Source organism: Hyperolius riggenbachi, chromosome 9 (assembly GCF_040937935.1).
Source record: "Hyperolius riggenbachi isolate aHypRig1 chromosome 9, aHypRig1.pri, whole genome shotgun sequence".
Taxonomy (NCBI): domain Eukaryota; kingdom Metazoa; phylum Chordata; class Amphibia; order Anura; family Hyperoliidae; genus Hyperolius; species Hyperolius riggenbachi.
Window position 1 is genome coordinate 78758091 of NC_090654.1, and position 24574 is coordinate 78782664.

The following is a 24574-nucleotide window of genomic DNA, read 5'->3' on the forward strand; positions in this document are numbered from 1 at the left end:
GGGCTAAGGAAGTCTTTTGTTGGGTGTGTGGACTATAGTGGATGTTGGATCTCTGGAAATCCAATTATGACTGAGGATGTAATTAAATCCAGCTTCCCCCCCCGTCCACACAGGCTTACAGCCTCGAGGCGAATATTTCATTATAAAAACCAGGGGACAGCTACCTCAAATTAGTTCTCTTCTGACGGTAGTGGCAGCCGGTCTCCTGGCCCAAGCTAGTGAACTCCTGGTCTAGCCAGACTGTGTCCGTCCACACCAAAGTCCACGATTCTTCTATCGGGATCCCTTTATTTTGGTAAGCAAAATCGCTTTGTGTGTTATCTTTGTACATTTTATCTTGTAACTATTTTTACTTGTTTTTTTTGTAATCTCTTTGTATATCTTCAGTTTTGCACTGTTCTATGTTTTTCTAGAATATTAAATTATTATTTAATAAGTTTGACTTCTGCCGTACTAAACTAACCCTCATAGCCTAGAAGAGACTGAAGTGTAACCGTGTATAAGTTCATGCCTAATTGTACGCTTGAGCAACACTACCGTATGAAATTGTAATTGCATTGTGTGTGGGGGCGTTTGTCATACGTTGGCCTAAGCGCGCAGCTGACCCAACGTACGAACAACGCCAGTGCGAGTAGCGACAGCAGAGTGGCTAACAATATCGTTCGGAACGACTGTTAGTGGGTCTTTGCTTCACGACAGTGTAAGATTGCAACTGTGTGTGTGTGTGGGTGCGTGGCGTTCCCGTATTTGGCCTAAGCGCAAAGCTGACCCAAAATACGAAAACGCGGAGTGCGCGCTGAGGACTCGACAGCAGAGTGGAAGTGTCTAGCGAACAGCTAGTGGTGGCAGTGAGAAGTGTTTGAGGGGTTCCAGCCTTGTTTGTAGCTTAAATAAGGCTGTTCCCCGCTTAATCTGGTCAAACCCGCAGTCGGGAACCGTATACGCAGGCGTGCCGCGGGCCGGTTCCTGACAACAGGTGTCCTTGGCTCAGAGAGTTTCTTTTTTTTTTTTTTTTTGCCATCTGCCCATGTCCTGGGTGGTACTTGAACCGCTAACCTTGTGATTAGCAGGCAGTGACATTTACCCTCTGGACCATCTCATCCACCTGACATTATCAGCAGCTAAACTGCCTTATGGCAGTTGAAAGCGACAGTTTAAATTTTCCAACTGCTGTCACTCTCATAGCTTTGAATTTCTACTCAGTGGGATAATTAAAAAAATGCTGCCATTCATGAAAGTATTAATGTCAGAGTCCAAATACTTTGTATAGTTAATCACAATGTCACAGGGGAAGGGGTGTGTAAAATGTTGAAACTATGTGTTGGACGAACAACACCCAATCAAATTTCACCTATTGTTTTCAATGGAGAGATTCAAACTACTCCCATTTTTACATTACTGATGCCAAGAACCCCAAAGTTAACACAGTTGGTTTTTGGGTGACTTTGTTTTAGGGTACGTTTCCACTTGTGCGTTGCGTTTTTGATGCGAAAATCGCGCCAACGAATATGCATGCGGGTGCGGATTCGTTTGCGTTTCCATGCGGTTTTTCACGCGGAATCGCTCACGGTTTGCGCTATGCGATTTTAACCATGTCAATGCCGGTAAGCATTGACATCGGTTTTTATGTGACGACGCATTCGAAAATGCATGGAAAACTGCAAGACAAAAAACGCTTGTGGTTTTCCTATTAAATTACATTACCGGCGATTCGCGTGCGGGTGTGCGGCATGCGAATTCTGACGGGTCTGCCGTACAGATTTTTTCTGCACAGCAAACCGCACAGAATTCCTGACAAGTGGAAACAGGCCCATCCACTTGTATTGGTTATGCGAATTTGCATGTAGACAACGCATGCAAATTCGCGTTAGTGGAAACATGCCCTCAGAGTTAGCAAGTGGGTGGAGCCACCAATCAATCACATTTCTTTGCAAGATGCTGCACACAAAGATGCTGTACACATTCAAAAGATCAGTATCTGCAAAAGATCCGCCCCTGCAAAATACATTCATAGTCTATGATATCTGCAGATCCTCATACACACCTTGTTTAACAGACTTCATCTGCCAGGGGCAAACGCAGGATTTTTAAGGGGGGGGATTCCTGAAAGGTCCAGAAGCACTTATGACCTTGAGTGCTTCCGAATACAGGTGGCTCCATACTGCCCATGCACAAAAGTGCGCTGGCGTATTACGGAGCTGCCTATCTTTGGAAGTACTCAAGGACACAAGTGTTTCTGAGGGCTTCTGGAAGCAGCAAATTTGAACAGGGGACAGCACTGGCACAACTCCCGGAGAGAGGAACGGGAGATGGACTTAGTTTGGACAATTCAGTGGAATATGTCACATGTCACATAGCGCAAGCGATACCCATATGATGCAGGGATATATGCATCTGCGGAAGATGGCGGCGCTATATAAATACTAAATAATAATAATTTGCCTCACCAGGATTGCACTTTTATTTAGCTTTCCTGTATGACAAGAAGACACAGCCAGCCAGCACTAGGGGAAGAGGGAAACAAAGGTGAATGAGGGAGGGCTGGTGCACACCAAGAGGGCTTCTGAGCGTTTTTCAAAACAACATTGATTTGAAAAGCGTTTGGCTAATGTTACCCTATGTGGGTGTTCCCACAGCAGCATTGTGATTTTTTCAAAATCGCAGGTTTCCAGGCAAGCTCTGCATCATGCTGTGTATATTTACCAGCTTGCCTGCCCTCTAATTGCACTTTTATCACCTAGCCTAGTATTTTGCATTACCTTACAACAACAAACTTGAATACACCAGACACCGGACCAGCCCTAAATCACTGAATGAAAGGGGACTTGGGGGGAGATTGCCCACCAGGTGGAGTGGAGAGACTGAGATAGAGCAGATAGCGTATCTGTATTGCAGTCCCACATCACACAGGCTACTTGCATGTACTGTGTCTCCTGTCCCTGCCAGCCAAATCCAAAAAAGCTTTATTGGCAGTGTCACAGACCGCGAGCCGGTCTGCGGGTGGGGTAAATCGATCAGCGTCAGAAATCCTCTTACACGGTCATTTGTTCATCACGAAGGGTAACCCGCATTCGCAATTTGATGAACTGACTCGCGAAGGGAGCGTTCTGATACCAACCGAATCACTCCACACACATATACAATTCAAAGATCTGCCACCAAGCGAGTTACACAGCCCGCTACTGTAATTTTACTAGGACTTCGAGAACACTTTAGTAACCCCTAGCAGTATGCAAGAATCTGGGCCAGATCGTTATGTCTGGGCCGGGTTCTCGCATACGGGTTATAAATGTATACTTCTATTAAACACAGGGTAGCGAGTTCAGGAGAATAGGTACGATTGTGTATGTTCAGCAACAGGTCATAACCGCTAAACGATTTTTAAACGTTTAATAACACAAATGCATTACATACAGTTATATACACCTATTAACATATAAATCACAGAGCTTAAAAATAAAAGGAATAAAACAGAAAGTTCTTACTTAGTTAGCTGAGCAGTCCATTTGAATCATGAAGAAAATAGTCCAGTTTAAACGTAGGCATTCAGCTTAAAAGTCCTTTGTACACAACATGCGCCCGGTTCTTCCGTGAGCACATGTCTGGACTTCCCTAGTCGATGTAAATTGAAGAACTGGGTGGAGTTCCTTGCAAACGCTTTTTACTGACCAGAGTTTTGGGGCGGTCACTACCTGGAAAGTAGGTGTGTTGGAGGCAGGGTTACCTCCTGGCAAGTCAGGTTACCACCCACAGACTTGGAGCAAGGAATGTACCAATTATTAATAATTTGTGTAATTCCGCCCCAGATGGGTGCATCGCAGATCCGAGACCATATTCATAAGCAGCATGCGACTCTGTATTAAATGAGACTATACACGCCTAGTCTAACGAATTTGCTCTACGCATGCCGGATAAAGCGGTTTCTCAATTGATTCCTGATAGCTAGAGAAGGATAATTCATGTGAATTATAGACCTGTTTCCTAGGTATCAGGAAATGTAATTTTGGTCTTGCTGTGACAAACCTATTTTGAATTATTAATAAGTTAACGTTCCCTTTGTGTGAAGCTATACGCTTGGAGGGAAATTTTGAATCTCAACCAGTTTGAGCTGGTTTTCCTTTTGGGGAAAGATGAGCTATGTACCAAATGCTGCTCCCCAGGTGGTCTGGCTACTTGTGAAATTCTTTCCTGACACAGGATGTGGGGGAGGTTACTGTACTCAGTAAGAGAGAGGGAAATTGACATCTATTGTGCATTTACCCAAGACTGACAGGAACTGTGCACGACCATGCGAAAGTCGATGGCGCTTACGCGCACGACTTTCGTAATATTCGTCACATCTCTCCCCTACCAGACGGACGCACAGAGTGGGTCTGCATGACCCGCTCTACGCGGCGCTTAGCTACTGAACGGGTTCTCGACTTCTTATCTGACTGCCCGTTAGACAACTCACCAGAAGCATAAGGCCTCATGGTCCGGTGTGTCCCAGTGTCCGCTTTGCAGACGGTGCGATGCACACCAACAGGCTTACCGCTAAAGGCCTGGCTGGGTTTGCGTAGCGCTTCCTGTAAGGGAGAGAGTCGCTGGCTGACATCCGGGTCACTTCCTGACTCTCGGGTGTCAGCCTGCGAATCTGGAAGCAGCGTGGCATACCCCTGCTCTAACTGACTACACCTTGGCACAACATTTTGGTCAGCACAACCTAGGTGGACATTAGAGTACATTTTAAAAAACGAATTAGCCTTTACCTGGGTGGCGAGGCTTGCCCCTTCTCCAGGAAGGATAGAGGGTGGACCTGTGGGCAGTTTTGCACTGGGTTGCTTCTGCAAGGGGAAGACATGCAAGGGTGAGACAGGGAAGGAACGGCCTGTCTCCACCAGCTGTTTGTTAACAGCAGACAATGGTGGAGCACTCTGGCTGTCATAGCAGGAGGGGAGGTCTAGGCCCCCAGCTGCCTGCTCTGACACCTGGCCTGCTTCCACTGCCCTGGACGGATATGACCCAGGCAAAACAAGACTGTTACCTCTTAGATTAGAGACTGTCACATTTGAACATACATCATTTTTAGCACTGTGAGATTCAGCATGAAAGCTATTAGCAACATCTGGTACAACATTAACATCACAGTTACGTTCATTTTTCACATGTACACAGGTATCTGGAACAACAGTGACAGGTTTAGAGTCAGACAAACCGTGACTGGACAGCTGTCCATTAGAAACAGGTACCGCTTCCTTCCCTCCTTCCCTAGGAGGGCTAGGTACCATTACCCTGGCTGCCTCCCTCTGTCCCACCCCAAGCTTGTACAGTACCTGAGTGGGTCCAGACTGGCAATCCTGGGTGTTGATCACAGGTTCATAAAAGGATCGTAGGGTGCCAAGATCGGTGCCCAACAGCACAGGCACTGGGATGTCATCTGTCACCCCCACAACTTTTGACTGGCGGCCCCTTCCCCAATCGAGAACAACACGAGCTTTGGCGATGCGTGCGTGTGCGCCACCAACTCCCAAAAGTGTGACACGCTCATTAGGCAGGAAATTCTCCCTGGCTACAAGATGAGAGCGAACCAAGGTAAGCTCTGCGCCTGTGTCACGGAAACCAACAGCGATCTGGTCGTTAACTTCCACGACTTGATGATTTCCGGAAAGTCGAGGATTTGCTGCTCCCATGACGAGGTAGGCGTGTGCAGTAGAGGATGCGCTAGCCACTTCTGCGCTAGGCTCTGGAGACGGCGTCCTCACCTCGGGGCAGGCAGACTTGAGGTGTCCTCTCTGTCCACAGTGGTAACACTTCGGAACATATGTGGCATCAGGCGGATGAGTTGCAGGTGCAGCATCCGGCCTCTGTGGCTGTGGGACCCGATTCCCACGGTTAGCAGGGGGAGGAGAGCTGGGTTGCATAGGTCTCCCCCCTTTCCAGCTCTGGGCTGGAGGTCTGCGGCTGTCCGGAACACGGGTGGCCACAAAAGTGTCTGCAAGTTCTGCGGCAGCTTTGGCGGATTCAGGCTTCCGCTCCAAGACAAACTGCCGGACATCTGGAGTGCAGCAGTTCAGCAACTGCTCCTGTACGATGAGGTCCTCCAGACCTTGGTGAGAGTCTTTTTTGAGGCCCCGTGACCACTGCCTGAACACAGTCAGCAGGCGACTCTCCAGGTCGGTGTAAGAGTCGGTGTGGCCTTTCTGCAGGGAGCGAAACTTTTTGCGATAGACCTCTGGGGTCAACTGGTATTTGGCGATAATTGCAGCTTTTATCGCAGCATAGTCATTGTCTTTCTCAGCGGGTAAGTCCACAAACGCCTCAAGCGCTTTGTCCCGCAAGTTGGGTGTCAGATATCTCGCCCACTGCTCCTGGGGCAGATGATGCTGACGACAAGTCTTTTCAAAGGAGTGTAAATAAGTGTCCGGGTCGGTTCCCTTCTCCATTTCTGGGAATTTAAACTTTGGAGTCCCAAACGGACCTGCTGTGGGCCGGAGTTCCGGAGCACTTTGTGAGGAATTTTGGCCTTGCGCTCGCAGTTTGGCCATTTCAAGGTCATGTCTGCGTGCGGCTGCTCTCTCCTCTCTTTCCGCTTCTCTCTCAGCAAGCCACCGGCGCTCTGCCCGTTCCGCTTCTCGCTCTGAGGCTTCCATTTCCGCCTGGCGCTGGCGTTCTGCACGGTCAGCATTTTCTCTGACAATCTGCATGTACAGCTCAGGATTTGTCTCCAACAGCCTTTGTAATCCAGGTTGCATTCCAGCATCAGGAACACAGAACAGGTTGGCATGGGCGGGCTCCTGCCGGCCACCATGCTCCTCAGCAGTTACAGCGACCGGTTCAGACGCGGTACCGTTTTCCTCTGGGTCGGGAAGTGGGTTGCTTTGCTCCAACCGCTCACTTTCCTCTGCCCCAGTTACAGCACCGTCTGAACCAGGAGTGTGCTCTCCCAGCATCTGCTCCGGCTGGGTATTCAGTCGCAACAAGTCCTCGATCAATTGCGATTTCTTTTTTCTATAAGTCACAATGCCTTTTTCCTCACACAAGTTTACTAGGTCTGCCACTGACATTTTCTTGTATCTTGCTGCAGCCATTTTTGCCAAATAAAAGATAGGATAGCAAAAGAGATTGGGGGGGGAACTCTGTGCTACACGTTTAGTCTATATAAATGGTAATGCACCGGTTATCGACCACAGATTTTTGATCTGTTCTGGCAGGTTAATCAAATAACGTTGCCGTTGATGTTCTGAACATACACAAATCCCAAAAAGCTGCCAACCAAATGTCACAGACCGCGAGCCGGTCTGCGGGTGGGGTAAATCGATCAGCGTCAGAAATCCTCTTACACGGTCATTTGTTCATCACGAAGGGTAACCCGCATTCGCAATTTGATGAACTGACTCGCGAAGGGAGCGTTCTGATACCAACCGAATCACTCCACACACATATACAATTCAAAGATCTGCCACCAAGCGAGTTACACAGCCCGCTACTGTAATTTTACTAGGACTTCGAGAACACTTTAGTAACCCCTAGCAGTATGCAAGAATCTGGGCCAGATCGTTATGTCTGGGCCGGGTTCTCGCATACGGGTTATAAATGTATACTTCTATTAAACACAGGGTAGCGAGTTCAGGAGAATAGGTACGATTGTGTATGTTCAGCAACAGGTCATAACCGCTAAACGATTTTTAAACGTTTAATAACACAAATGCATTACATACAGTTATATACACCTATTAACATATAAATCACAGAGCTTAAAAATAAAAGGAATAAAACAGAAAGTTCTTACTTAGTTAGCTGAGCAGTCCATTTGAATCATGAAGAAAATAGTCCAGTTTAAACGTAGGCATTCAGCTTAAAAGTCCTTTGTACACAACATGCGCCCGGTTCTTCCGTGAGCACATGTCTGGACTTCCCTAGTCGATGTAAATTGAAGAACTGGGTGGAGTTCCTTGCAAACGCTTTTTACTGACCAGAGTTTTGGGGCGGTCACTACCTGGAAAGTAGGTGTGTTGGAGGCAGGGTTACCTCCTGGCAAGTCAGGTTACCACCCACAGACTTGGAGCAAGGAATGTACCAATTATTAATAATTTGTGTAATTCCGCCCCAGATGGGTGCATCGCAGATCCGAGACCATATTCATAAGCAGCATGCGACTCTGTATTAAATGAGACTATACACGCCTAGTCTAACGAATTTGCTCTACGCATGCCGGATAAAGCGGTTTCTCAATTGATTCCTGATAGCTAGAGAAGGATAATTCATGTGAATTATAGACCTGTTTCCTAGGTATCAGGAAATGTAATTTTGGTCTTGCTGTGACAAACCTATTTTGAATTATTAATAAGTTAACGTTCCCTTTGTGTGAAGCTATACGCTTGGAGGGAAATTTTGAATCTCAACCAGTTTGAGCTGGTTTTCCTTTTGGGGAAAGATGAGCTATGTACCAAATGCTGCTCCCCAGGTGGTCTGGCTACTTGTGAAATTCTTTCCTGACACAGGATGTGGGGGAGGTTACTGTACTCAGTAAGAGAGAGGGAAATTGACATCTATTGTGCATTTACCCAAGACTGACAGGAACTGTGCACGACCATGCGAAAGTCGATGGCGCTTACGCGCACGACTTTCGTAATATTCGTCACAGGCAGGACCAAATACATTTAGCATTGCCAAAGCAAAAACAAAACATTAACAACATGGTGGGGGGGGTTGTGGGAATAGGGGAAGGATATAGGTATACCGTCCATAGGGGTGTGGAGGATATAAGGGATGGTCAGCCTCTCACACAAGCTGCAGGCAGCCCTCCTGGAGTTTAGGGACTGTCAAAAACTTTTCAACCTGTGACATACCTTATGTAGCTGTCTACATGCAGTCTTTACAATAGGGAAAGAGCTGAGTTTTTCCCACAGACCATGCAGGCAAGCCTCTGTATATTTACCAGCTTGTCCGCTTCAGCGATTTCAGGGAATTTTTTTAAAGGTACAGGAGTCTCAGGGGGGTGTTCCATACATCCAGAACCCCCGTCTGAATACGTCAGTGTCTGCAGATCTGAAAATCCATCCTGGTGGATCTGATCTGCAGATGATCTGCAGATGAATGTCTGTTAAACAAGGTGTGTATGAGGAATGGATCTGCAGATATCAGACTATGGGCTCAATTCTGTTAGCTATGTGAGGTAAATACATTTTTGTAGCTAAAATACCTCATGAGGTATTTTCCTCTTCTTTTATCAATTCTGAAAGATTTTTCTCCATTTCCGAACATGAAGTAAAACATGAGGTAAATGCATAGAGTGAGGTAAAACATGAAGTATTTCAGTGGGAAGCCTGCAGCAAATAAGTAATAGTCTTTAATTGTCTTCCATAAGTTAGGATAGTCTTTGGAAGATGTTTGTTTTTGAGGAGGGAAGGTGTATTTGATTATGTAGCAACCCATGAAAAGTAAATGTATAGGTATCCATTATAAAAATAAAAAAATAATAATCCAGCTCATTTACCTTTAGAGGCTGGGGGTGGGGTGGGGGTAGAAGCACTTTTAGAGGCTGGGGGGAGGGGGGGTCGGAGCACTTTTAAAAGCTGGGGAGGGGTCAGCACTTTTAGAGACTGGGGGTGTGAGTAATTTTACTTTTAGAGGCTGGGGGTCTGGAGGGGGGGGGGGGTTATAGCACTTTTAATTTTAGAGGCTGCTGGGGGGGGGGGGCTTGGAGCACTTTTAACCAGAGGAGGAGGGGGAGGGAAATCGGTGTTTGCCGCAGTTTTATCTAATTTTTTTAAAAATAGAGGCTGTGGGTTGTAGCATTTTTACTTTTTTTTCCAACCAGAGGTTGGGGAATGGTAATGTTGAGAGGGGGTAGGGGGGGGGGGGGGGGTTGTGTGGCAGATGAAGGATTGTACAGGGTTCGGAGCACTTTTTCTTTTTTAAAACAAAATGGAAGCTGGGGGGGGGGGGATTCGTTGGTCAGGTCACTTTTACTTATTTCAGCAAAATATGGGGGTCCTGGACACAGAACAAGCTGAAAAGGCTCCATGTTATGTGACAGATATCACAACTCTGTCACAGCACTACATTTATCATGTGGTAGAGGTAGGTCTAATTATGTGAGGTAAAAGACATGCAAACACGCCCCTTATTTCTCTTCAGAATTCAAGTGTGAGGTATTTCACTTCTAAATACCACACATTTTTAGTCGAAAATTACCACATGAATTACCTCATGAAATTACATGAGGTAAAACTTTACTTAAACTACCAGAATTCAAAAGGTTATTTTCCTCATGAGGTAAATCAAATTCCATGAGGTAATTATCTACTAAACGCTACCAGAACTGAGCCCTATCAGTTTTATGATCGCTGATTGTGTTTCACGTTTTGCATGTCTAGGAACAGCAGAGGGCCTATTCAAGTGGCTGCTATTCTGGGATGACAACATTTTTTTTCTTTAATTACAGTGGGTTGCAAAAGTATTCGGCCCCCTTGAAGTTTTCCACATTTTGTCACATTACTGCCACAAACATGCATCAATTTTATTGGAATTCCACGTGAAAGACCAATAGAAAGTGGTGTACACGTGAGAAGTGGATCGAAAATCATACATCATTCCAAACATTTTTTTTACAAATAAATAACTGCAAAGTGCTGTGTGCGTAATTATTCGGCCCCCTGAGTCAATACTTTGAAGAACTACCTTTTGCTGCAATTACAGCTGCTAGTCTTTTAGGGTATGTCTCTACCAGCTTTGCCCATCTAGAGACTGAAATCCTTGCCCATTCTTCTTTGCAAAACAGCTCCAGCTCAGTCAGATTAGATGGACAGTGTTTGTGAACAGCAGTTTTCAGATCTTGCCACAGATTCTCGATTGGATTTAAATCTGGACTTTGACTGGGCCATTCTAACACATAGATATGTTTTGTTTTAAACCATTCCATTGTTGCCCTGGCTTTATGTTTAGGCTCATTGTCCTGCTGGAAGGTGAACCTCCGCCCCAGTCTCAAGTCTTTTGTAGTCTCCAAGAGGTTTTCTTCCAAGTTTGTTCTGTATTTGGCTCCATCCATCTTCCCCTCAACTCTGACCAGCTTCCCTGTCCCTGCTGAAGAGATGCACCCCCCGAGCATGATGCTGCCACCACCATATTTGACAGTGGGGATGGTGTGTTCAGAGTGATGTGCAGTGTTAGTTTTCCGCCACACATAGCATTTTGCATTTTGGCCAAAAAGTTCCATTTTGGTCTCATCTGACTAGAGCACCTTCTTCCACATGGTTGCTGTGTCCCCCACATGGTTTGTGGCAAACTGCAAACGGGACTTCTTATGCTTTCTGTTAACAATGCCTTTCTTCTTGCCACTCTTCCATAAAGGCCAACTTTGTACAGTGCATGACTAATAGTTGTTCATCACAGGCAAAGAAAAACGTGGGCACCAGTAAAATGCACACCTCTGTGTTTAATGATGCATTGCAGGCAACATTCCAACAGATTTGACAGCAAAAAGGCAATACTTCACCCCATCCAGGTGCACCCAGCATAGAGACCCCTCGGTCAACAATTGTTTCACATCAGAGATGCATCATCAAGGACCCTTCAGATCTTGGCAGCGTGGGACAGGAGCTCCACGCCAGCAAGACAGCGCTTCCCTTTTAAAGAACTTCCGGGGGCGCTCACATGATCCCACCGGCCAATCAGATTGTCCTGTACGCATGACGCGGCCGCATGCGTACAAAAATACGCATGCGCATGCGGCATATATGGGTTGGCTGCCTCCCACGGCTGAATGTCGCATACCATGCGTCCATTCATCCGCGTGGGATACATCATGCTGCCAATCCCTAGCAAAAAACTTTTTGCTTAGTACAGGGTTACTGACTAACCAGGGGGAGCAATGGCCTGGCGGCCTGTGCACACAAACTGGAAGAATACTCAGGATAAGAGGCACGGTAGCTCATACATATAAGTAATTACAAAAACCATTAGCGAGAGGTGAGAAAAGGTCACCAAGTGTAATGAAACAAGAAAAGCAACGCCACAGATTCAGCCCAAGAAGGAAGTATATCAAGGAGATCCAAATTGGAATTAGCTCGACCATTCGCTTTACCCTCCCACTTAAATAGCCCCTCCCATACAAAGACCCTCCCTCAAATATTCCCTTACAGCAAATTTATAAATGCATATCTAATATTTACATTAGGAGCAAGAAAAACCTATGTCATTTTTTATCTACCTTTCAAGGAACACAGCAAGGTCATTTTTATCATTGAAACCTAACGGACCCATGGCCTCGGTTTTAGAGATTAGGTAAGCTTCTCGCTGCAACAATATTTTCTCACGGCCCCCTCCCCTTTTGGGATTCTGGACATGCACCAAACCCACCATCCTCAACAGTGAAGGGTTGCTGTCGTGCGCTACACTAAAATGCTCGACCAGCCTAGGTACTCCTCCTTCACCTTTTCTTATAGACCTGATGTGTTCCACAAGTCTTTCACGCATAGGACGCGTGGTTTCACCGATATAATATCGAAGACATGGACAGAAGAGCACATAAACGACAAATGCGGTTCTACATGTAATAAAGTGTTTGATCTGGACGTCCAAATGTCCTAACCTCACGTTAGATGCTCTCAGCATATGGCTACAAGTGGGACAAAAACCACAAGGGAAACTACCCATAATTCTTCGATTGTTTAGCCAATTGTCCTGATGCTGTTGAATCTGCTCGCTTTGAGTAACCACAGAACCCAGGGTAAACCCCTTTCTGTAAGCTATAGTAGGTGCCTTAAGCACCTTATCTCCTAATCCTGTGTCACGTTCTAAGATGGACCAATTTTTGGAAATAATTTCCTTAATTTTTCTTGACATAGGTGTGTAATCAAACACAAAGATGAAGTTATCCTTGTCTTTTGCTCTCACTTCTGGGGATTTCTGGTCTTCCGCCCCCTCCAGCAACTGGTTCCTATCCTGCTCTCTTACTCTCTCCAGAGCCCTATCAAGGACGGCAGCCTCGTAACCTCGCTCTAAAAATCTCTGGTACATCTCACCTGACTGTAATTCAAAATCCTGTTCATTAGTATTATTTCTTTTTAACCTCAAAAATTGGCCATAAGGGATGGCTGATTTAACATGGGGGGGTGATAACTGTCGTTATGTAGCACCGAATTTGTCGCTGTGCTCTTCCTGTACCCCTTAGTTATTAGGGTATCCCCCTGTACCTCCAGTGTTAAATCAAGGAAAGCGACCCGATCACCTCCCCATTCACCTGTGAACCGCATATTCAACACATTATCATCCAGGTACTGCATAAAACGGTCGAACCTGTCCCTGGTGGACGCCCAAATGACAAGCACATCGTCCACATACCTCTACCATGTCCTCAGATCATATCTATAGGGATTTCTTTCCCCATAGATATACTCTGCTTCCCATTTCGCCAGAAACAGATTAGCGAAAGTTGGAGCTACCGCTGTTCCCATTGCTGTACCAGCTATCTGTTTATACCACCTCCCCTCAAATCTGAAGGCATTGTGATCTAATACAAACGAAAGGCAATCACCCAGAAACCGACTTTCTGCGTCAGTTTTCCAACCACAGTCATGTAAGTGTTCGAGGACTGCCTCAACCCCCATTTTCTGCGGTATCCTGTTGACAGTGGGGATGGTGTGTTCAGAGTGATGTGCAGTGTTAGTTTTCCGCCACACATAGCATTTTGCATTTTGGCCAAAAAGTTCCATTTTGGTCTCATCTGACCAGAGCACCTTCTTCCACATGGTTGCTGTGTCCCCCACATGGTTTGTGGCAAACTGCAAATGGGACTTCTTATGCTTTCTGTTAACAATGCCTTTCTTCTTGCCACTCTTCCATAAAGGCCAACTTTGTACAGTGCATGACTAATAGTTGTCCTATGGACAGAGTCTCCCACCTGAGCTGTAGATCTCTGCAGCTCGTCCAGAGTCACCATGGGCCTCTTGACTGCATTCCTGATCAGCGCTCTCCTTGTTCGGCCTGTGAGTTTAGGTGGATGGCCTTGTCTTGGTAGGTTTACAGTTGTGCCATACTCCTTCCATTTCTGAATGATCGCTTGAACAGTGCTCTGTGGGATGTTCAAGTCTTTGGAAATCTTTTTGTAGCCTAAGCCTGCTTTACATTTCTCAATAACTTGATCCCTGACCTGTCTGGTGTGTTCTTTGGACTTCATGGTGTTGTTGCTCCCAATATTCTCTTAGACAACCTCTGAGGCCGTCACAGAGCAGCTGTATTTGTACCACCACTTTGCAGTTATTTATTTGTAAAAAAATATTTGGAATCATGTATGATTTTCGTTCCACTTCTCACATGTACACCACTTTGTATCGGTCTTTCATGTGGAATTCCAATAAAATTGATTCATGTTTGTGGCAGTAATATGACAAAATGTGGAAAACTTCAAGGGGGCTGAATACTTTTGCAACCCACTGTATCTAGCAGTTAGGTGTGAACTCTCACATGAAAAGAATCTTCAGCAGGCAACTCTCACAGAGGTGTAAACATCAGCTTGAATAAAACCATTTGGTAATACACTGCATAACCAACTTTTATTTCAGCATGGGGCAGACAGAGTGGAAGCAAGAGTCCTGGCTATAGTTAATAACTATACTTTCTTATTTTGTCCTTTAAGGAGATACCATACTTGTGATCTATATGAACCGTATATCATTTTAATGCGAACGTCGAGCCAAGCATTCTCATATTTCATTTATGAAGCTGACATAACCAGTAACCCGGTTATTATAATTCTCAGGAAGGGAATGTCACACACTATTCATGTCTGGTATTAATGTGATCCATATTCATTGGGGATTGTGAATTTGCTATTATTAATTGTGTGCAATGAATGTGGCCTGAAATACAAAAATATCACATATTTGAAATTCAAAGATCCCTCCAAAATAAAGGAATGCCCCATCCCAGAGTCGGGTTCTGAGTTCCACCTTCAAGAGCGGGCTCCTATATAAGCAAAGGACTGAAATATGATAGGAGTTCTCACTTTAACACCACGTATGGATTGAAGCTAGCAAGAGAATCCACGGCTAGCTTCCCTGAATTCTGAAACACGCAGCGCATCGCCAGCACAATGTTTACCTAAGCACTGCCAGTCAGTGCCGCTCCCCCACCTCCTCTGCATCGGCGCTACCCGCCCGCGTCACTTCCCTCCCATCAGCGGGAGGGAAGGGACACAGGCGGGTAGCGCTGATGCTGAGGTGGCGGCGGAGCGGCGCTGACAGACAGCGCTTAGGTAAACATTGTGCTGGCGACACGCTGCGTGTCACCAGCACTGCAGGGGTATAGCGGCGCAGGGGGGACATGGAGGCACACCATGGGGCAACAGAGGCTGGTGTTAGTGTGCACAACCAGCCTCTGTGCCCCACTAACAGAATGAAATCCCACCTCGGGTTCTCTTTAAGCACCGCAGAAAGAATCCTAGCCTTTCTGAAGATTCAGTACCTGAAGTATTGTATTGTTTGAGCCAGACTAGAGTGTTTTAAAAAATTTATTGGCAGATTAAGGCCTCAATTCACAGAGCTTTATCAAACACGTTATCAAACGTTAGATAATTTACCTCATGATTAAAATCTAATTTTGAATTCACTAAGGTATTATAGATTTATTGAACGTTTTATCGATAAAACATTCTATAAATCTATAACACCTTAGTGAATTCAAAATTATATTTTACCCATGAGGTAAATTATCAAACTTTCGGTAAAGTGTTTGATAAAGCTTAGTGAATTGAGGCCTAAGAATAATTGGGCAGGTCCTCTGTCTTTCTACAGAGGTGGTGGCAGCCTTGTACCTGAAATATTGTGTATAAAAGTGTTTATGTTGCTTCCACATTCTCTTCTGGCCTGTCTGTTTGCCCAATTCCAGGAGCATCATGGGAGACATCATATGTTCACTCCAATCTGAATAATCACAAATACCTTCTGTTTTTAGAAGGCAAACTTTTATTTTGCATAACATTTTAGTAAGAGGCCTTTTTTGGTCCTTTGTAGTCCCTTATACACTTCTAGGAGTTCTGGTTCAACTTGAGCTTGCTGTGTAATCTGTATCAGTGAATAAACTATTACAGCTAGTTTTAATGCAATGGTGTTTTTAAGTGTTGGTTTATAATAGTTTTTACTGTTAACCTAGTTTGTTACAGCTACAATACTTGTACAGAAATTCCGATGATTTTCTCCCATGAGATGTTTTGATTAAATAGAACCGTTATAGAGAAACGAAGCAGCAAAGGGTTTTAGTTTCGTTTCACCTAAAGGACTGAGGAGAATTCCCTCCCACTTATAGCCCCCTCTGTTAGACTTCCTACTCTGCTCCACTCTATTCTTTTTTTCCTGTCACAGCAAAACTCTCACCTACAGGCGCCAGGAGATCTCTGCTGTACATCTAACCAGCTGCTGAGCTGTAACCAGGTAATTTATATGTATGTTCTGCATGCTGAATGAAACCTTCCATTATTTCTAATAGTTATGCAAGATAGGGAACTGTTTGCCAAAGGTTATACAATGTTCCTGTAATTCGTGTCTCTGATGCTGAAGCACCCACCCACCAGAGAAGTGCAAGACTAATGCAGCAAGTTTGGCCATATATACATAATGCTGATTGATATACTAGAACCCCAGAGTACCTCTGGGCAGTGGGCACCAATAGAAGGAGAACTGTGTGCTGTGGTCATGAAAATGAATGGTTGTGGTTGAATTATATATGTAACCCTACCACAGGTGAAACTAGAAATCAGTTACAACCATGCCTCCACAACATTTTAGACCACAGGTGTCAAACACAAGGCCCACAGGCCAAATGTGGCCCTCCTTGCCATTTTATGTGGCTCCCTCAAGAGCTTAAAATGTGCATCATTGTAAGCAGTAAAAGAACAACAGCACACGGTCTTCCCATTCAGAGGAGCAAAGTGAAACATTGTCAGTTTGAGCTGGGGGTGCAGCAATAAACCACGAGACACCCTTCCCCCCCAACCACAGACACAAAAATTAGCATGGGGCTTACTCTGGGCATCCGACCTCTCAACCGCCCACATGGCTGGTGAAACACACATACTTTCCCCCCAACAGCAGAGTAGCACAGCAGAGCAGTGTAATATTTACCTGCTCTAGCGATGCATTGTCTCTTCTGTACTTCCTGGAAGTCACACGCTGTAAGCTGTATACTTTTCCAGATCACGTGATGCGCCTCAGGAGCCTGAGGTATGCAGTATAGCGTGTGTGGCTGTCAGGAAGGACAGAGGTGGCACAAAGCAGTGCTGGAGCAGGTAAATATTAAACTGCACCACTGAGCTACTCTACAAAAGGGGCAGGAGTGGGGCACCCACAGTCGCTATAGTTATGCCACTTAGTTTGAGACTGTTCAATAAATTGTAAATACTGATAAAAAAATTGGCCCTCAACTTAGACTATGTTTTAGAATATGGCTCCTTACGTGATTGAGTTTGATACCCCTGTTTTAGGCGAATTCCCTTCTCAAATAACAAATTAGGTTGTACCACACAAACATCTATATGAGACATAATAAAATGGTGTATTTTCTGTCATGCACATCAATAAGTTCCAGAATCTTAGATCAAAGTTAAAGACTATCTCCAGTATAAGAAGACAGAGCCTTTCATCAGAGCCTTTGGTACATTCCGCTGCTGACGCAGAAGCAGTGATAACCCTGTAGGGGTACTACATTGATCGTGGTGCAACAGTAACTGCAGTGCGTCATGTGTAGTTTAGCCGGAAGTGAGGCATACTTTCATTGGGTCATGGACTGCTTTAAGTGTGAAAGAGGCCATAGAGTCTTGGGCCTCAACACAATCTGCATGGAGTTTCTTGCTCCCCCCACTCAATGTCCATTAGGCTACAACAGATAATATAAACACATCACAACACTATTCAATTCTATACTTATTTCTACCATGCACAGTGCAAGCATAAAATCTATGGACTGTATGATGCACTGTATGGGTTTGCAGCGATAGGCTTCGATGAGTCTTAACATGACCTTTGCGATCCTATTGCTCAAGATGCGCAACACAACAAATATAGTGTGAAAATAGCCTGTATGTTCTACCCTTGTTTGTCTGGGTTTTCCCTTAGCTCTCTGGTTTCTGTCTCCAACTCAAAGGCATATTTACAAAAAGGGGAGTGCTCAGATTTTCAACAGTCATTTTCACGTGATATTTACATCTTTGTAGGATAAATGTTTTGTTTAAAATGAGAACTGTCTTGGAAATGTGTTTTCTCATGCCCATTGACTTCAATGCATTTGTGAAAATGTGTTTTCTCATGCCCAATGACTTCAATGTATTTGTGAAAATGTATGGATGGATGTGTGTACCAGGTTTAAGTGACATGACTATATAAAGCATTGTGGAAGATGTCAGTGCTATTTATGTGACATAACAACACCAACAATAATAATAAATCTGAAGAGCACACCAGTGATCCAGTGGAACCAATTCCCTGCTTTCAAAACTGAAATTGTCAATTAATAGGGATGGTCATTAAGATGAAAATAATTTCTGAGTCGATGCAGGATTATACAATTGTATATGCAAATGTATGCAGCTTGAAGATGGACCAATCAAATTCCACCTCTGAGAGATTTGATTGGTCCATTTTCAAGCTGCATACATTTGCATAATTCTACATCCCTACTTGGAATTATTTGCATCTCATTGACCATTAATAAACCCGTTTTTGGAGGTTACATTTTCTAATTTACCTACTACTCAAATTAAAGGGAACCTAAACTGAGAAGGATATGGATTTTTCTTTTTAAAATAATACCAGTTGCCTGAGTCTCCTGCTGATCCTGTGTCTCTAATACTTTTAGCCACAGCCCCTCAACAAGCATGCAGATCAGGTGCTCTAACTGAAGTCAGATTGGATGGGCTGCATGCTTGTTTCAGGTGTGTGATTCAACCATTACTGCAGACAAAGAGATCAGCAGGACTGCCAGGCAACTGGTATTATTTAAAAGGAAACATCCATATCCCTCTCAGTTAGGGTTCCCTTTAACCTCCTTGCCGGTTATCCCAAGCTCAGCTCGGGGTAACCTGCGCAGGAGGATTTCTCAGGCCCCACTGGGCCGATTTGCATAATTTTGTTTTATTGCACGCAGCCAGCACTTTGCTAGCTGCATGCATATTTCGAATGCCGCTGCTACCCGCTGCGCCGCCCCCCCCCTCCAGACCCCTTGCGCAGCCTGGCCTATCAGTGCCAGGCAGTGCTGAGGGGTGGATCGGGGGTTCCCTCTGACGTCCATGACGTCGGTGACGTCATCCCGCCCCGTCGCCATGGCACGGGGGAAGCCTAGCAGGAAATCCCGTTATGAACGGGATTTCCTGCTTTCAGAGAGCGCCGGCGGCGATCGGCTTAGGTAGAGGGATGCCGCTTGTCAGCGGCTATCATGTAGTGAGCCCTGGGCTCGCTACATGATCTAAAAAAAATAAAAAAAAAAAGTGCTGCGCCGCCCCCTTGCCGACACAATCGGAACGGCAAGGGGGTTAATGCAATGTGAACTGCATATTAAAGGGAGTCTGAAGCCAAAAAGTAAAAACAAATAACAGATCCTTACCTAAGGAAGGGGAGGGGGGGAGACTTTCCTCCGTTCCTCTCCTTGTCTCATTGTTCCTATGCTGTCTCCCCCGCTAGCAGACCCTGACTCACCGGTCGGAGACTGCTCTATTCCGATGCAGGTGGGCTTTGGAAGTCTTCAGGAGCACTCGGGCTCCCGATGATGGGCCACTCCGTACTGCGCACATGTAAGCGCCCTCTCTCTGTTTCGGGTTTCCAAAGCCTGCTGAAGCCCCCCATGGTGGGAGATTTAAACGGAGGAGCCTGTGGGGGAATAAAGGGAAGATGAGAGGAGCAGGAAGGATCTATAGGACCCGGAGAGCCTTCCCTCTCCTTCAGTATTTGTTTTTTGTTTTTGTTTTGTTTTTCATGTTTGGCTTCAGACTCACTTTAACATATATGATAATAAGTGGCCAGCAGATAGCAACCAGAAAATGTATAACGTGCATTTGCTTGCTGCCTATATTAAAAAAAAAAGATTCAAAGAACAGTAAAATAAATGTGTTTGACTCTAAACTTTATTGTTATTTTCATGTTACAGTAATATGAAGGAAACTAATGATGGTAGAAAGAACCTGTGTGGTGTGGGCAGCACGGTGGCGTAGTGGTTAGCTCTCTCGCCTTGCAGCGCTGGATCCCTGGTTCGAATCCCAGCCAGGGCACTATCTGCAAAGAGTTTGTATGTTCTCTCCGTGTCTGCGTGGGTTTCCTCCGGGCACTCCGGTTTCCTCCCACATTCCAAAAACATACAGATAAGTTAATTGGCTCCCTCTAAAAAATTGGCCCTAGACTACAGTACTTACACTACATAATATAGACATATGGCAATGGTAGGGGTTAGATTGTGAGCTCCTTTGAGGGACAGTTAGTGACAAGATATATATATATATACACTGTACAGCGCTGCGTAATATGTCGGTGCTATATAAATACTAAATAATAATAATACTACATTTTTTGCTCATTAATTCTTTGTGGTATTTGGGACTAGGGGTGTGGCTGAGGCATGATTAGAGGTGTGGTAGAGGCATGTCTTAAAGGATACCCGAAGTGACGTGTGACATAATAAGATAGAGATGGGTATGTACAGTGCCAAGCACACTAATAACTATAGTACACTGTAGGGGATATACCACTCGGCACTCAATCACAAAGTCCTGGAGGGGGATGGACCAGTAGCCTGCATCAGCCTCATGCAGAGGCATAGACTTGACACCAGAACACCTTTGTACTAGGCATACAGCAAAAGCCAAAGGGACGTGCAGCCGGTATGAATTACATGGAAGGAACAGACTTGAATACTGTACATCAGAGTAAGCCGGGCAACTGTCACTTTAAATCGCTTTTATTCCATCTTCATGCCGCATATTGTACATACATATGGATAACACTTGTTAATTCCAAACCTGCTTTAGGTGCTGGTGCGAGGATGTTCCTGGGTGAGCAGGGTGGAGGACGGACGTCTGTCTCAGTTCCTGGATCCTTCTACGTCCCCTGCTCGTGGGGGTCCCGGCATACCTGGCCGATACGCTTGACGCGATTAACCTCGTGGAAAGCGTAACATGGGAAGCAGGCTACAAGTTAGCCACGATAGACGTAGAAAGTCTGTACAGTCGAATCCCCCACGAGGAGGGGATAAGGGCGGTCCAAAGGTTCCTAGACAGAACCAACAAAGACGATGGGTATAAGGAGTTTCTGTGCGAATGTTTGAAGTTCATTCTGACGCATAACGCGTTCATGTTTGATGGAAGGTGGTACCACCAGACCTCTGGGACTGCCACTTCTGTGGCATGTACCTATGCTGGCCTTTTTTTAGGAGCCTGGGAGGAGGACTACGTAATGGGCCAGAAAAACCTATTTAAACGGAACATTGTAACCTGGGCCCGTTATGTGGACGATGTGCTGGTCGTGTGGCGGGGAGAAACAGAGGAATTTCATGCCTTCATGAACTTTCTCAACAATAATCGGGTGAATATGAGATTCACCTCAGAGATCAGTAATAGGTCCATCAGCTTTCTGGACTTAAAAATCAGACCAGATGGGGCCAGACTGTTGTGTGAGGGCTACAGGAAAGCAACGCCTGAGACGGAATAATACCAACTTGGACACATTCGAGATACAATCACAGGAGTTGACTGCGAGACTGGAGGCGAGACATTATGACAGGGATCTCTTTCAGAAGGCCAAGGATAGAGCTAGAGACACAGATAGATCGTCCCTACTCTCCAGGGTCCCCAAGCGCAGAGATAGAGATCCCTTCACCCTTACGGTCGGCTTTTCTCCAATGTCGAGGAAACTGTCACAGATTGTCAAAAGAAATTGGGCAATAATAGCCAGAGACCCTGTCCTCCAGAAAGTCTTCCCGAACCCACCCAGGATAGCGTATGGAAGGGCTCCCACACTAGGCGATATACTTACCAGAAGCGAATTTCGCTCGCCCCGAACCCCTAACTGGTTAGGCATTAATCGCCCCAGGGGAAATCACAAGTGTGGTAAATTTAAGTATTGCCCACATATGTGGGAGGGCACGAATTATCGCTTGGGTGGGGTCCAGTGGGAGATACGGGGCTTCATCACCTGTCAGACAGAGTTTGTCTCCTACGCAATGTTCTATCCCTGCAACTTTTATTATGTGGGTAAGACTACTAGACCCCTGAAAGAAAGGGTGAAGGAGCATTTTAAATCCATCAAGTCAGGAAAGGGTTGTCCCCGGCTCATTAAGCATGTAAGGGAGGTCCATGCAGGGGAGGACTGGGACCACTTGGCCTGGGGGGAAAACACAACCTAGAGGCCCGGTCACGGAATCCCCAGCCCAAATACATTTGCACGCAATAAAGATATGTTTCAATGGTAGTTTAAAGCAACAATACATTTTGCATTTACGTTAAGAAAGCATGGATCCATCTTGCCTCTTGTCAGCCTTTCAGGCTGGGGGCGTAATTGTGTGGGGGACATTTTCTTGTTGCACTTTGGGCCTTTGAGGGTACTATCTGCATTAGGTTTGTATGTTTTCCCTTTGTCTATGTGGGTTTCTTCTGGGCACTTTAGTTTCCTCCCACATTAAAAAAAATACAGATAAATTAACCATTTACTGTCAATGTAACGTATTAAAACGTCATGCGTTAGCCTATTAACGGCAACATGACGTTTTAATACGTCGCGCATTCCCGCCGCCACTCCGCACGTGTCCGCGCCAATACTGCCGCCGTTTCCATCGGGATCCCTTGTTAAGTGATTGGGGAAGAGGACCGAGCGGTCCTCTACCCAATCGCAATGCCTGAAGTGAATGGACGTGACCGCGAACAGCGGCCACCTCCATTCATAAAACAGGAAACTGTTTAAGTTTAATAAAGTGTACCAAAAAAAAAAAGTGATCACTTCCTTAACGGGAAAGTGTTCACTAGCGCCATCTTGTGGCCAAAAAGTATATTACACACAAGCACAAACATACTATGTAAAATATACAATATTAATAAAATAAATAAATTACACTTCCACCCCCCCCCCCCCCCCTTTAAAAAAAAACAAAACACTTGTAAAAAAAAAAAAATCAGCTTAAAATCAATAAATAGTTGACTGAGGGAAAATTAATTTTATTACATAGGAGTTTAATTATGGCTAAAACAAAAAAAAAAAACAAAAACAGAAAAATAACACCTATATTTTAAAATAATATATTGTCACCATACATTGTGATAAGGACATAATTTAAACGGTTTAATAATCAGGACAACTGGGCAAATAAAAAGTGTTGGTTTTATCCACAGGAGAATGTTTAATTTTAAAACTATAATGGCTAAAAACTGAGAAATAATGATTTTTTTCCATTATTTCTGTATTTTTCCCATAAAATGCATTTAGAATAAAAAAATTCTTAGCAAAATGTACTACCCACAGAAAGCCTAATTGGTGGCGAAAAAAACGAGGTATAGATCATTTTCTTGTGATAAGTAGTAATAAAGTTATTAGGGAATAAAAAGGAGGAGCACTGACAGGTGAAAATTGCTCTGGTCCGTTAGGGTAAAAACCCTTGGGGGTGAACTGGTTAAAAGGCTTACCCCTAAATTGGCTCTAGACTACAATAGACATATGACTATGGTAGGATTAGCTTGTGAGCTCCTCTGCGGACAGTCAGTAACATGACTATGTACTCTGTAGAACGCTGCAAAAGACATTTTATAAATACTAAAAAATCTCCCTCAAGGTATTCCCTGGTGGTCTTATGTAGAGTGACCAGACATCCCGGATTGCCCGGGACGCGTCCCGGATTCGGGGTCCGCTGTCCCAGGCAGCATGAGGTCCCGGGAAACGTCCCGCTTTCAGCAGCGGGACGTCCCGGCCTCGGGACTCTGGCCACTCTCTCCGCATGAACTGGCAGCGGCGTCTATAGACGCCGTGCCAGTTCATTGCCTGCAGCCCCGCTCCAGCCTCCTCTTCCGGTGTCTGCTCCGACACCGGCAGGCGAGCAGGGCTACGGCAAGATGGCTGCCGAAGCCCTGTACTGGAGACTATGTGTCTCCAGTACAGGGCTTCGGGCGCCATCTTGCCGTAGCCCTGTCAGCGCGGGAGACCAGAGCAGGAGGAACAAGACGGTCCCGGGACGGAGCAGCGCGCCAGAGGAGACTTCTGCCAGGTGAGTAAATGCTTTCTTTTCCAGGTGAACTTTGCCCGCATTACGTTTCTTGCCTGGTGAAATGTTTGCCCGCATTGCGTTTCTTGCCTGGTGAAATGTTTGCCCGCATTGCGTTTCTTGCCTGGTGAAATATTTGCCCGCAGTGCGTTTCTTGCCTGGTGAAATGTTTGCCCGCAGTGCGTTTCTTGCCTGGTGAAATGTTTGCCCGCATTGCGTTTCTTTTCTGGTGAAATGTTTGCCCGCATTGCGTTTATTTTGTACTGACATGTTGCCCGCATTGCGTTTATTTTGTACTGACATGTTTGCCCACATTGCGTTTATTTTGTACTGACATGCTTGCCCGCATTGCGTTTATTTTGTACTGACATGT

The 24574-nt window shown here is 45.3% G+C and overlaps 1 protein-coding gene across 2 annotated transcripts in view; it reads left to right on the plus strand.

Annotated features, from left to right (window-relative positions):
* The first annotated feature begins 16320 nt into the window (after nt 1–16320).
* LOC137532517 (protein SSUH2 homolog) overlaps nt 16321–24574 on the plus strand; it is a 72258-nt gene continuing 64004 nt past the window's right edge. For both annotated transcript variants that reach the window (XM_068253106.1, XM_068253105.1), the window contains exon 1: nt 16321–16409. The gene's annotated coding sequence lies outside the window, so the exon portion shown is untranslated. The remainder of the gene's footprint in view (nt 16410–24574) is intronic.